Consider the following 15,948-nt stretch of genomic DNA (forward strand, 5'->3'; position numbering starts at 1 on the left):
ACAGCTCCAGTCTGCCGCTCCAGAAATCAACACAGAAGGCAGTGATTTCTGCATTTCCAACTGAAGTACCCGGATCATCCCCTTGGGACTGGTTAGACAGTGGGTACAGCCCATGGAGAATGAGCTGAAGCAGGGTAGCGCATCACCTCACCCGGGAAGCGCAAGGGGTTGGAGAACTCCCTCCACTAGCCAAGAGAAGCTGTGAGGGACTACACCGTGAAGAACTGTGCTATTCTGCACAGATACTACACTTGTCCCATGGTCTTTACAAACCACAAACCAGAAGATTCCCTTGGGTGCCTACACCACAGGGCCCTGGGTTTCAAGCACAAAACTGAGCAGCCATTTGGGCAGACATCGAGCTAGCTGCAGGAGTTTTTGTTCATACCCCAGTGTCACGTGAAATGCCAGTGAGACAGAACTATTCACTCCCCTGGAAAGGGGGCTGAAGGCAGGGAGCCAAGTGGTCTAGCTCAGCAGATCCCACCCTCATAGAGTCCAGCAAGCTAAAATCCACTGACTTGAAACTCTTGCTGCCAGCACAGCCGTCTGAAGTCAACCTGGGACACTTGAGCTTAGTGGGGAAGGGGAGGGTGTCCACCATTACTGAGGCTTGAGTAGGAGATTTTCCTCTCACAGTGTAAACAAAGCCACTGGGAATATTGAACTGGGCAGAGCCCACCACAGCTTGACAATGCCACTGTACCCAGACTGCCTCTCTAGATTTCTCCTCTCTGGGCAGGACATCTCTGAAAGAAAGGCAGCAGCCCCAGTCAAGGACTTATAGATAAAACTCCCATCTCCCTGGGACAGAGCACCTTGGGGAAGAGGAGCCAGTGGGCACAACTTCAGCAGACTTAAACGTTTCTGCCTGCCAGCTCTGAAGAGGAGCACTGGATCTCCCAGCACAGCACTCCAGCTCTGCTAAGGGACAGAATGCCTCCTCAAGTGGGTCCCTGACCCCCGTGCCTCCTGACTGGAAGACACCTCCCAGTAGGGGTCAACAGACTACTCATACAGGAGAGCTCTGGCTGGCATCTGGCGGGTGTCCCTCTGGGATGAAGCTTCCAGACAAAGGAATAAGCAGCAATTATTGCCATTCTGCAACCTCCACTGGTGATACCCAGGGAAACAGGGTCTGGAGCAGACCTCCAGCAAACTCCAGCAGACCTGCAGCAGAGGGCCCTGACAGTTAGAAGGAAAACTAACAAACAGAAAGGAATAGCATCAACATCAACAAAAGGACATCCACACAAAAATCCCATCCAAGGGTCACCAACATCAAAGACCAAAGGTAGATAAAGCCATAAAGATGGGGGGAGGGGGGGAAACAGAGCAAAAAGGCCAAAAATTCCAAAAAACAGACTTGCCAGCAAGGAAAAAAGAACTAAACAGAGAATGAGTTTGATGAATTTACTGAACTAGGCTTCAGAAGGTAGATAATAACAAACTCCTCTGAACTAAAGGAGCATATTCTAACCCAGTGGAAGAAAGCCAACCTTGAAAACCCAATGCAAGGAGCTAACCTTGAAAAAAGGGTTAGAGGAATTGCTAACTAGAATAACCAGTTTAGAGAAGAACATAAATGAACTGATGAAGCTGAAAAACACAGCACAAGAACTTCATGAAACATATACAAGTCTCTATAGCACAATTGATCAAATGGAAGAAAGACTATCAGAGATTGAAGATCAACTTAATGAAATATATCAAGAAGACAAGATTAGATAAATAAGAATGAAAAGAAATAAGCAAAGCCTCCAAGAAATATGGAACTATGTGAAAAGACCAAAACTATGTTTGATTGGTGTACCTGAAAGTGATGGGGAGAATGGAACCAAGTTAGAAAACACTCCTCAGGACATTATCCAAGAGAACTTTCCCACCTAGCAAGACAGGCCAACATTCAAATTCAGGAAATACAGAGAACACCACAAAAATACTCCTTGAGAAGACCAACCCCAAAACACATGGTCATCAGATTCACCAAGGTTGAAATGAAGGAAAAAAGGAAAAGGGCAGCCAGAGAAAAAGGGCAGATTATCCACAAAGGGAAGTTCATCAGAATAACAGCAGATCTCTCTGCAGAAATCCTACCAGCCAGAAGAGAGTGGGAGACAATATTCAAAATTCTTTTTAAAAAATAATTTTCAACCCAGAATTTCAAATCCAGCCAAACTAAGCTTCATAAGCAAAGGAGAAATAAAATACTTTACACACAAGCAAATGCTGAGAGATTTTGTCACCAGTAGGCCTGTCTTACAAGAACTCCTGAAGGAAGCACTAAATATGGAAAGAAAAATCCAGGACCAGCCACTGCAAAAACATACCAAATGGGAAAGACCATTGACACTATGAAGAAACTGCATGTAGTAATGGGCAAAATGACCAGCTAGCATCATAATTGCAGTATCAAATTCACACATAAAAATATTAACCTTAAATGTAAATGGGCTAAATGCCTCAATTAAAAGATACAGACTGGCAAATTAGATAAAGAATTAAGACCCATCAGTGTGCTGTATTCAGGAGACTAATCTCACATGCAAATACACACATAAGCTCAAAATAAAGGATTGAAGGAATATATAACAAGCAAATGGAAAGCAAAAGAGCATGGGTTGCAACCCTAGTCTCTGATAAAACAGACTTTAAACCAATAAAGATCACAAAAGAAAAAATAGGGCATTACATAATGGTAAAAGTATCAATGCAACAAGACGAGCTAACTATCCTAAATATACATGCACACAATACAGGACCACCCAGATTCATAAAGCAAGTTCTTAGAGACCTTCCAAGAGACTTAGACTCAAACACAATAATAGTGGGAGACTTAACAGCCCACTGTCGATATTAGATGGATCAATGAGACAGAAAATTAACAAGGAGATTTAGGACTTGAACTCAGCTCTGGACCAAGCAGACCTAATAGACATCTACAGAACTCTCCACCCCAAATCAACAGAATATACATTCTTCTCAAAACCACATTGTACATATTCAAAAATTGAACAAGTAATTGGAAGTAAAACACTCCTCAGCAAATGCAAAAAATGCAAATTATAATTAACAGTCTCTCAGAGCACAGTGCAATCAAATTAGAACTCAGGATTAAGAAACTCACTTGAAACCACACAACTACATGGAAATTGAACAACCTGCTCCTGAATAACTACCAGATAAATAACAAAATTAAGGCAGAAATAAATGAGTTCTTATAAACAAATGAGAACAAAGACACAATGTACCAGAATCTCTGGGACACAGCTAAAGCAGTATTTAGAGGGAAATTTATATCAATAAGTGCCCATAGAAGAAAGCAGGAAAGATCTAAAATTGACACCCTAATGTCACAATTAAAAAAAACTAGAGAAGCAAGAGCAAACAAATTCAAAAGCTAGCAGAAGACAAGAAATAATTAAGATGAGAGTTGAAATGAAGGAGATAGAGACACTAAAAACCTTTCAAAAATCAATGAATCCAGGAGACGGTTTTTTGAAAAGACTAACAAAATAGACTGCAAGCCAGACTAGTAAACAAGAAAGGAGGGAAGAATCAAATAGATACAATAACAAATGATATAGGGATATCACCACTGATCCCACAGAAATACAAACTACCATGACAGAATACTGTAAACATCTCTATGCAAATAAACTAGAAAATCTCGAAGAAATTGATAAATTTCTGGAGACATTCACCCTCCCAAGACTTAACCAGGATGAATTTGAATCCCTGATAGATCAACAACAAGTTCTGAAATTTAGGCTGTAATTAATAGCCTACCAAACAAAAAAAAGCCCATGACCAGAAGTATTCACAGTCGAATTCTACCAGAGGTACAAAGAGGAGCTGGTACCATTCCTCCTGAAACTATTCCAAACAATAGAAAAACAGGGACTCCTTCCTAATTCATTTTATAGGGCCGGCATCATCCTGACACCAAAACAAGGCAGAGACATACAAGAAAAGAAAATTTCAGGCCAATATCCCTAATAAATATTGATGCAAAAATCCTCAATAAAATACTAGTAAACCAAATCCAGCAGCATATCAAAAAGCTTATCCACCACAACCAAGTTGGCTTCATCCCTGGGATGCAAGGCTGGTTCAGCATATGCAAATCAATTAATGTAATCCATCACATAAACAGAACTGATGACAAAAACCACATGATTATCTCAATAGATTTAAAAATAGGCCTTCAATAAAATTCAACACAACTTCATGCTAAAAACTCTCTATAAAATAGCTATTGATGGAACATATCTCAAAATAATAAGAGCTATGTATGATAAACCCACAGCCAATATCATAATGAATGGGCAAAAGCTGGAAGCATTCCCTTTGAAAACCAGCACAAGACAAGGATGCCCTCTCTCACCACTCCTATTCAACATAGTATTGGAAGTTCTGGCCAGGGGAATCAGGCAAGAAAAAGAAATAAAGGATATTCGAATAGGAAGAGAAAAAGTCAAGTTGTCTCTGTTTGCAGATGGCATGATTATATATTTAGAAAACCACAACATCTCAGCCCAAAATCTCCTTAAGATAATAAGCAACTTCAGCAAAGTCTCAGGATACAAAATCAGTGTGCAAAAATCACAAGCGTTCCTATACACCAATAATAGGCAAGCAGAGAGCCAAATTATGAGTGAACTGCCATTCACAATTGCTACAAAGAAAATAAAACACCTAGGAATACAAGTTCCAAAGGATGTGAACAACGTCTTCATGGAGAACTACAAATCCCTGCTCAAGGAAATAAGAGAGGACATAAACAAATGGAAAAACATTCCAAGCTCATGGATAGGAAGACTCAATATCATGTAAATGTCCATACTGCCCAAAGTAATTTATATATTCAATGCTATCCCCATCAAGCTACCACTGACTTTCTTCACAGAATTAGGAAAATCTACTTTAAATTTCATGTGAAACCAAATAAGACCCCATGTAGCCAAAAAACATCCTAAGCCAAAAGAAAAAAGCTGAAGGCATTGCACTACCTGACTTCAAACTACACTAAAAGACTATAGTAACCAAAACAGCATGGTATTGGTACCGAAACAGAGATATATGTACCAGTGGATGAGAATAGAGGCCTCAGAAATAACACCATACAGCTACACCATCTGATCTTTGACAAAAACTGACAAAGACAAGCAGTAGGGAAAGGATTCCCTATTTAATAAATGATGTTGGGAAAACTGGCTAGCCATATGCAGAAAAGTGAAACTGGACCCCTTCCTTACATATCATACAAAAATTAACTCAAGAAATATTAAAGACTTAGATGTAAGACCTAAAATCATAAAAACCCTAGAGGAAAACATAGAAAATACCATTCAGGACATAAGCTTGGGCAAAGTCTTCATGACTAAAACACCAAAAGCAATGGCAACAAAAGCTAAAATTGACAAATGGGATCTAATTAAACTAAAGAGCTTCTGCATAGCAAAAGAAACTACCATCAGAGTGAACAGGCAACCCACAGAATGTGAGAAAATTTTTGCAATATATCTGACAAAGGGCTAATATCCAGAATCTACAAGGAACTTAAACAAATTGACAAGAAGAAAACTAACAATCCCATGAAAAAGTGGGTGAAGGATATGAACAGACACTTCTCAAAAGTAGACATTTATGTAGCAAAAAAAAAACATATGAAAAAAAAGCTCATCATCACTGGTAATTGGAGAAATGCAAATCAAAACCACAATGAGATATCATCTCAGGCCAGTTAGAATGGTGATCATTAAAAAGTCAGGAAACAACAGGTGCTGGAGAGGTTGTAGAGAAATAGGAATGCTTTTACACTGTTGATGGGAGTATAAATTAGTTCAACAATTGTGGAAGACAGTATGGCAATTCCTCAATGATTTAGAACCAGAAATACCGTTTGACCTAGCAATCCCATTACTGGATATATACCCAAAAGATTATAAATCATTCTGTTATAAAGATCCATGCACACATATATTTGTTTCAGCACTATTTACAATAGCAAAGACTTGGAACCAACCCAAATGCCTATGAATGATAGACTGGATAAAGAAAATGTGGCACATTTACACCACAGAATACTATGCAACCATAAAAAAGGATGAGTTCATGTCCTCTGCAGGGATGTGGATGAAGCTGAAAACCATCATTCTCAGCAAACACAGGAACAGAAAACCAAACACCACCTGTTCTCACTCATAAGTGGGAGTTGAACAACAAGAACACATCGACACAAGGAAGGAAACATCACATACCAGGGCCTGTTAGAGGGTTGGGGGCTAGGAGAGGGATAGCATTAGGAGAAATACCTAATATAGATGACAGGTTGCTGGGTGCAGCAGACCACCATGGCACGTGTATACTTATGTAACAAACCTGCACATTCCGGACATGTATCCCAGAACTTAAAGTATAATAAATAAATTATAATAAGCCACTTAAAAAAAAAAAAAGAAAATCAAATATATTTTGGGAAAAAAAAACAGTAAAAGTAATTAGTGATTTATCAAGGGTCATAGCATAAAATGTCAATATATCAAAAAATCAACTGTATTTCTGTACAGTATCAATGAACAAATTGAAATGGAAACATAAGAGTGCTATTACAATAATACAAAAAACTATGAATTATTTAAGTATATGTCTAGTAAAATATGTATAGGATCTATATACTGAAAATTATAAAACACCAATAAAATAAGTTAGAGAATTTTTTAAAAAAAGAATTTACTATATCAATGGTAAGAAAAGAGGATTTGAGGACTGAGTGAAACCAGTATCCAGAAAGATGATTTACATATAACCCAAACAAAACACTGCTGAAGCCCACAAATATGCGTGACAGTCTTTCATAGAAGATCATTACAACTATTGAATAAAATGATTTACCATATCAATAAAGCATCAGAACATCATGAAAAGTTTCCTTGCTAAAGACTGCACTGTGACAATTTCCTAAATTTTTTCCTAAGTTTACTTATCAATATTGCCAAATTCAAATTTTAAACAACAGTTTCATTAGGTTTTCATATTCACATAAAATATGGTTTCTCCTTGAGTAGTCAAAGAAATAGTTTTTTATGTATATGATAGTAGCTCAAAATATAAGTGTCATGAAAGTCATTGAAAAAAACATAAACTTCCTCAGTATTATACTTTAGAATTCAATTACAATAGTAAACTGGTACAAAATTTTACAGCCTTAAATATTTCCAACCTACATTGATCTTCATGATTTGAATTGTGTTAATGCTGAATTAAATAAGAGTGATGAGGAGTATGAATATATATTGAGAAACCTTCACACCATTCCTAGTTAGTATGGTTTCTTTATAGTAAAAAAGGCATTTAAATATAGACCAATGATGAAAATATCTGGATTTTCTCCAATACATAGGAATAACAATGCTTAAAATAGAAAAATTCAAGGGAAAAAAATCATTAAAAAATATATATAACTGCTAAGTCTGTATAGTATGATAAGCACAGATGGAAATACTAATAATTCTTGTTAGCAGCTTCCATGTAAATCTGGGGCTTCATGGATTGCAAATTACAAGAAAAAAATCTAAATTATAAAGTTTTTTTATTTTTATTTGTTTTATATTTTATTATATTTTAAGTTTGGGGATACATATGCAGAATGTGCAGGTTTGTTACATAGGCATACATGTGCCATTGTGGTTTGCTGCGCCCATCAACCCATCATCTACATTAGGTATTTCTCCTAATGCTATCTCTTCCCTAGCCCCTCAACCTCCTGACAGGCCCCAGTGTGTGCTGTTCACCTCCCTGTGTCCATATGTTCTCGTTGTTCAATTTCCACTTATGAGTGAGAACATGCAGTGTTTGTTTTTTTTGTCCCTTTGTTAGTTTGCTAAGAATTATGGTTTCCAGCTTCATCCGTGTTCCTATAAAGGACATGAACTCATCCTTTTTTATGACTGCGTAGTATTCCATGGTGACCACATTTTCTTTATCCAGCCTATCATTGATGGGCATTTGGGTTGGTTGCAAGTCTTTGCTACTGTGAATAGTGCTGCAATAAACATACGTGTGCATGTAATTTTTTATTCCACTTTATAATTATATATTTTTTAAGTGACTGGGTTGGATTGAGACTCTAAAATTTGTTTAGCCAGATTTTGCACTAGCCTTCATCCAAAACCATACAACTCTGCCACAGAATCAGGTTTGCTACATATTTTGTTCATTCAGGTATCAGTAGGTGGTACAACCTATGTTTACAAACGTGGACTTTTATGTCAATCAGACATAGTCAAGATCCTCCTGACTTTGTGATTTTGTCCAAGTCAGTCCAAGTTTCTAAACCCCAGTTTCCTTACTTCATAGAGTTGTGGATTGGTTAGCTGTTTATAATTATTACTTATTAACAGAACTTTTATCCACCATCTCTGTGGTAGCAGAATAATTACCTCCCAAAATATCCACTTCTTAATCCCCAGAACCCATAAATGTGTTACCGTTCATGGCAAATGGAAATTATTTTTGCAAATGGAATTATGGTTGCTAATCAACTGACCTTAAAATGAGATTATCCTGGATTATCTGGTTGGACTCTATGTAATAACAAGGGTTCTTCCAGTAGAAGAGGGAGGTCAGTCAGTAGTCAGAGTCAGAAGTCGTGACTACAGAACAGTCATAGAAATTTAATGTTGCAGGCTTTGAAAATGAAGGAACGAGCCATGAGCCAAGGCATGCAGGCAGCAGCTAGAAGCAAGAAAAAGCAAGGAAGCAAGTTATCCCTTAGAGGCCCCAGAAAGGAATGCAGCCCTACCACATCTTGACTTTAGCCTAGTGAGACCAGAGTCACCTTCTAACCCACAGAACTGTAAGATATAAATTTGGGTCGTTGTAAGCCACTGTATCTGTGGTATTAGAAGGCATACTATTACCTGTACATCAAGAGCTGTGCTGGGTGCTAGAGACAATAATATGAGTAAGGAACTCTAAGAATACATTTCCCTCTCCAGAAATCCCATTTTATGACCCTGGAATAACTTATTATACTATATAATATTATGAGTATTGCCTTTAAAAGTTCTATTCCTATAGTCTAAACTGAGATAATTTATTTTTAAAAATTATAATAATATATAATTATTAATTGTATATATATATATGTATATATGACATTTTACAGACCCATATCTTGTTCACCTTCTTCTACAGGATAAGCAGCTGTAAGTAGAAACTTTGGCTCATATAAAGGCTTTCACAGAGATGGCAAGTTGCCTGCCACAATTCTGTCTCTTTTTTTTATCTTACTCCTATACTATTGGGGTAGAAATGTTTATAGCTAAAAATCTAAATTTCTAGGCTTCCCTTACAATGAGATGTAAGCTAAAGTCTCAAGGTTAAGCTCCTAGGAAAGTTCTCTTAAGCAGATTACTTATGTGGCAAACACCCTTACTCCCTTTCTCCTTCTTTCTGCCTGGAACAAAATGGAAATTTTGTGACCATGAGAAGAGAAACCAATTAAGATAGAAAACAATTCTAGAAATCAAGAGAGAACCCAAGGATAGAAACCGTGCACTAAGGAAGTAGAAGAAGACTGATTGAAGGAGCCGGAGATGATGTAATATTGTATGAACACTGAACTGCCTATTTCTGGAATCCTTTTACATGAGGAAAAGACAAATTCTAAATTTGTTAGGCCAACCAAAAGCAATTCCTAATACCTGACCTAATGCTCCTTTCCCTAATTTTTGAGTGAAGTTTCTTTAAAATCAATTGGAATTTAACACTAAAAAGAAGTCACTAAGTGGTGCTGGAATAACTGGACATCTACATACAAAAAAAAAATACATCTAAATATAAACCTTACATCCTTCACAAAAATTAACCCAAAGTGAATCACGGACCCAAATGTAAAACATAAAAGTGGTAAAACTCCTAGAAGGTACCATAAGAGAAGATCTGTCTGACCTAGGGTTTGATGATGACTTTTTAGATACAACACCAAAGGCATGATCTATGAAAGGTGAATTGATAAACTGAATATGATTAAAATTAACAAATTTTACTCTGTAAAAGACGCTGTCAGGAGAATAGAAAGAGAAGCCACAGACTGGGAGCAAATATTTGCAAAAGAGATGCCTAATAAAATATTTTTATACAAAGCAAAGAACTGCTAAAACTCTACAATAAGGAAAGAAACAATCTGATTAAAAAATAGACCAAAGATCTTAACAGACACCTCACCAAGGAGGGTTAGGCAGGCTAGCATAAGAAAAGATGCTTCACATCATGCCATCAGGCAAATACAAATTATAACAACAACAAGAAACCACTATACATCTATTAGAATCGCTAACATCCAGAACACTAACACCACCAAATGCTGACAAGAATGTGGAGCAACAAGAACTCCTACTCACTGCTGGTGGGAATGCAAAATAGGACAGCCACTTTGGAAAATCGTTTAGCAAGTTATTTCAAAACTAACATATTCTTACCATATGATCCGGCAATCAAGTTCCTTGGTATTTACCCTAAAGAGTTGAAAACTTATGTCTATACAAAAAAACCTACACACAGATGTTTATAGTAGCTTCATTCATAATTGCCAAAACTGAGAAGCACCCAAGGTGCCCTTAAGTAGACAAATTGATAAACTGTGATATATCAATACAATGGAATATTATTTAGTGATAAAAAGAAATGAGCTACCAAGCTATGAAAGACATGAAGGAAACTTAAATGCATACTACTAAGTGAAAGAAGCCAGTCTGAAAAGCCTGTATACTCTATGATTCCAAAGATATGACATCCTGGAAAAGGCAAAACGATGAAGGCAGTGAAAAGATCAGTGGTTGCCAGGGAGTGGGGTAGGGGTGGAGAGGGATAAACAGGCAGAACATAGAGGATTTTTAGGGCAGTGAAGGTACTCTGTTTGATGCTATAATGATAAATAAACACATGTGTTTTGAGAGCCCCTTGCTAAACTGAGATTGTAGTAGCAGACCAGGAAGCATTACTGCCCTAACAGGAAATGAGTGGGAGCTGGATATGGAAAGTATCCTGTGTGCCTTTCTCAGGATGCTTCTTTTACCTGGAGAAAGGCCTAATCCCTAATTGTTCAATCTGCAGCCAGAGGATCCTTCATACGGGAAACTTGTTTATACTGACAGATGCCCTTGTGACTTTTGTCTGACCCACGTCCAGTTTGCATCTGCCTGGCCATCACTCTGGCCCTAACAGCCCAACCTTGCGTTCTCCGCAGAGTCCCAGGGAAAATCTGTCCTTGGGTAGCCCTGGTTCCTCAGATAGAAGATGCAAATGCAGTACACCATCACAGTAAGAAATCAGTTGAAAGATTTTTATTTACAGATCCTGGTCAAAGAAGCTATAATGAGTTGGGAGGGCAATCTTCCATCCCTGAGTCATGTGAGGCAAGATGAACCGTTAGAAAGAGAGCACAGAGACACATGGCAATTAGCAGCATATATGAAGGAACAGGGTGTGGGGCACTTCAAGTTTGCGGACAAGTGCCCTGGATGGTTCCTTGAAAGGTAGCAGACGACAAGCGGGAGCCCAGTCTTCTAGGTGGGGAAGATGCCTCGAAGTTCTATCCTTGGCAGGACTTGAGTCATATGGATGTGGTTTAGCACTAGAAACTCTGTTGAGGGTGGCTGAGCCTTGCTTCTATATAAGAAAGTTAAACCTGTATTCAAACTGGATGCTGATGCAGCACAAAAATTGTAAGAATTCATACTACATGTCATTATAAATTTGTCCAAACTCATAAAATGTATAACAGCAAGAAAGAATTCTAATTTAAAGGATAGGCTTTGAGTGATTATTGTATGCCAGTGTAGATTCATCAATCGTAACAATCGTAACATCCTCTGGTGAGAGACGCCGAAAATGATGGAGGCATCTATGCATGCATGGTGGGGGGTATAACATAGAAAATCTCTGTACCTTTTGCTAGAGTTTGCTATGAACCTAATACTACTCAAAAAAAAGAAAGCTTATTAATTTAAAAGAAAAAAGACAACTAGCTCCTTCCTCTGAAACTCTGGGAACTAAAAATATAAACTGTCTTCCTCTTAACCCAGACTTTTGAGTCTCCAGAACTCTTACTTTCAATAAATAATCAACATTCTCATAAATATCTACTCACAAATGTAACCATTTTTAAGTGTATATGTTTCTGTGCTTAAACAGAGCAGCAACAACAAAGAATACATCCTATTTCCTTAGAAGGAACTGTGAGGAACAACTAAATAGGTTTTCTAGTATTGCTGCTTGTAAGGAAGTTTGGGATGTGTTAAGTCTTTCCTGTTTGTTTAGAAACTCTAAACTCTAGCATAGTATGTAGAAGCCAATGTTCTAGGAATCCATATTTCTACCCATAAAAGTGTTATTGTATAAAGGCCTGACTATTTTCTATAACAGCAATTCAACACGTGCTATAGGAAAAAAATCACTATAATCAGTTCACAGTAAGACACTGAAGAACAGCTAGAGGGAAGAAAAATGTATGGACCTCAAAAATAGGTTTAAGGAAGCTGAATCATAAAGCAGAATTCTGCATAACATTTTCCCCTTGATTTTTTCCTTGTTAATACCAAAGATCTATGATGAAAAGAATCAGTCTCTCATCCAATTCCTCCGCTCCCACAGATACACTCTCGAAGGATAATATCTCTTAACAGTTTCAGTTTCTATGGGCTTTTGTGGCTATCTCCATAAGTATAAATAATAAGTTTGTCTTATTTTGTTTTCCTGACTTATTAACTTTTAGTATCTACTGACTGTCATCAATACGAAATGTGAGAAGTTCATTTACCTTTCTCCCTCTCCTCCTCTTCTCAGTGTTGGGTATTTATTTTATTTTTAGATTTGTATTGGTTGGCTATTAACTATAAATAACATACTAAACACATATTTTCATTACACTGACTTTCCACAAGAGCTCTTGAACACACATTGTGACATAAGCACATTAACACCCAAACATATTTTCTCTGATGCTCATAAAATTGATTCTAAAAGATGAAAATCAATAAACTCAACCATAATGACTATGTAAATTTGCTCTAATGTTATGCTAGAAATAGCATAGACTCTCCACAGATCCCATTACCTGACTCCGAATAACATATGCATTTTGCCTAAAATAATCAATTCAATAAACATTTACTTTGTACCTACCACACACCAGTTAGACCAAATATGATGGATAAAAATGTGAAAGAGGAATAAATGTGTTCTCGTATAAAGACAACTATGATGCAGGCAGGAAGTTATGAGGAAATCTGGAAAATAATCAGTAAGTTGTAAATGTTGACTCACACACCTATTAAAAAATTAATTATTAGGATGCATTTAATCATGCAGCAAACATTTAAGCACCTGTTATGTACCAGGCACTACATAGGACGTTGGAGAAAAACTGGTGAGCCAAAATGAACATGGTGCTCTCAAGCTATGAGGAAAAATATAAGAACATAATAGAAGTGGACATGATTTAGTCTGGAGAGAATTAATACAGACTTGAGAGTAAGCAAATTGTGGTAAGATTTAAAGGGAATGAAAACTAAACTATGTAGAGAGACAGGCAGAATGGCATGGAAGGTGGCATCCTGGGCAGAGTAAACAACATACCTAAACACTTTGGATTGTCCACTAGGCAAACAGGGAGAAAATCAGGTGACTGGAACCCAGAGCACAAGGGAAAATGCAAATTGTTTGATGCCTTATAGAAGAAATATAAGTGCATGTGTATGCAATTAAAACATATTTTATATATACATGTGTGTGCATGTACTTATAATTTTATATGCATGTAATATAACTTTTATATTCCTATATATAATACATTAAAAATACAATTTTAAGTTAATTTTTCCAATTTTATGGATTGCTAAAATAATAAATCCTTTCTCTGCCAGAATAATTGTATAAGCAAACTATAAGAATTTATATAACCCCATGCATAAGGTTTTAGTTGCTCCTTCCAAAATTTTTCAGCCACATGTCTACTGTAACTGGAAAGACAAAGGTGACTTTCAGAATGACCACATTGGTGAAATTGCTCTCTGCTTTGCATTGCTTGTTGTTCTTTTTTAACCTCCCCACTTTGTTTTTCAAAACACAGAATGTTCTTGTAAACTTCATTGTTCTGTAAGGCTTATATCCTAGAAAAGTATCTTTTCAATGATACTTGGACTTATTAATGAAATCAATTAAATGGGTCAATTTTTAAAACGTAATAGAAAAAACAGTTCATTATACATAGTAATGGAAAGTACTGTTTCTGAAATTTTATTTTAGCTACACGCACACACACACACACACACACACACACACACACACACACACACAATGGGTCAACAGAGGAAATGCATTTCTTACTCTTAGTCAAAAATATACAAGAAACACTATTCTAGGAACTTATAGGCTGTGAAAGTGTTATTTACACCCATGGGAATATTTCTCTCCAATGTATGATTGAATCTTTTTGCCATAGAAAAATTTTCTTCATCATGATCAAGCATAACAATTAAGATTTGGTAAATATCTATGCAACTTGTAGAATTCAGACAGAATAAAGCCTTGTTAACACAGAATTCTATGAAGGGTGCAACTTTCCTGATTGTACTTACTCCAAACCTCTGATCTTGCCTAGAACAGGTAGGTAGAGTTCACCAGATTATGCACCTACCTGTAATAATTCTTAACATAGTTAGTTAACTTACCTATACAACTACAAAAGTTGAATCTCATTAACATTCATATTGATATACAATATGAATTATATTGTTATAATTATATACAATATAATTATACTGTTATTATATACAATATTATTCATATTGTATATATGAATATTATTCATATTCATATTGTATATAACAGTATAATTATATTGTATATAATTATAACAATATAATTCATATTGTATATCAATATGAATGTTAATGAGATTAATCCTTTTAACATTCATATTGATATACAATAAAATATAAAGAATATACAACAGTTGTCCTGTTAGACTCCAATTATAACCCACTAAGAAACTGTCAATAACTTCTAATGTATGTATAAAGGAAATTTCAAAGCAGGATGTGGATAAGAATCCTGCTTTGAAATTTCCTTTATACATACATTTGAAGAAGTTTCTCAAGTGATAAGACTTTAATCAATTGATGAGCACTAATTCTTGACTTATTGCATTATCAGGGAGGACCTCTCATGGACTAATAAGAATGTGCCATAAACCAAGGAATATAATTAATTCAAGTCTGGGCATCTGAGGTTTAAAAAGTCACAGAGCGGGGGAGCATAAACATTGCTTCCTACCTCAAGAGCCTTAACAATTATTAAAAATTAGTAAAGAAGGAGAATTTTTGAGTAGTACAAAAAATTTATCATAGGGAAACCATACTAGGCAAAAGGAATAATAAGGAGACTATTCAAGTTTTCCACAGTAGTGAAATTTTTTCACGAAGTTCTATATCAGCAATGGTTTTTTATTGAATGTCTGTACTTACGGTGCTTTAAAATTAGTGTTCTTTTAGTAACAGTAACAGTAATTTAAATATTTCAGAATCTAAATCAGAAGACTGTAAGTGGAAAAATTACCAACTAAGAAGCAGGGTGAGGAGGTTTTGAAAACTCATAGCCATGCCTTTAGGAAGAAGCAGGGTAATTTAACTGGAAAGGGGGACAGTTGAAGGGAGATCAATATGTAATTTTAGCTAGATCGCTTCCCTATTGTCCTTTGGGCCAATGCCAAAGAAGCTATCTGCCAGGTTTGGGACAATGGGTCAAACCAGAAACACTGCTTTGTACCTGAAAGAGAAAATGAAGTTGGTACAGACAGTATGCTGAGTCAGTCTGAGATTCCATTAGAGTGTCAGTCATGAATAAGGTGAGATGCAATCTCTGTGGCTATGAGATAGTTTC

The sequence above is a fragment of the Sapajus apella genome, unplaced genomic scaffold (assembly GCF_009761245.1).
Source record: "Sapajus apella isolate SASKATOON/1434 unplaced genomic scaffold, GSC_monkey_1.0 scaffold28, whole genome shotgun sequence".
NCBI lineage: Eukaryota > Metazoa > Chordata > Mammalia > Primates > Cebidae > Sapajus > Sapajus apella.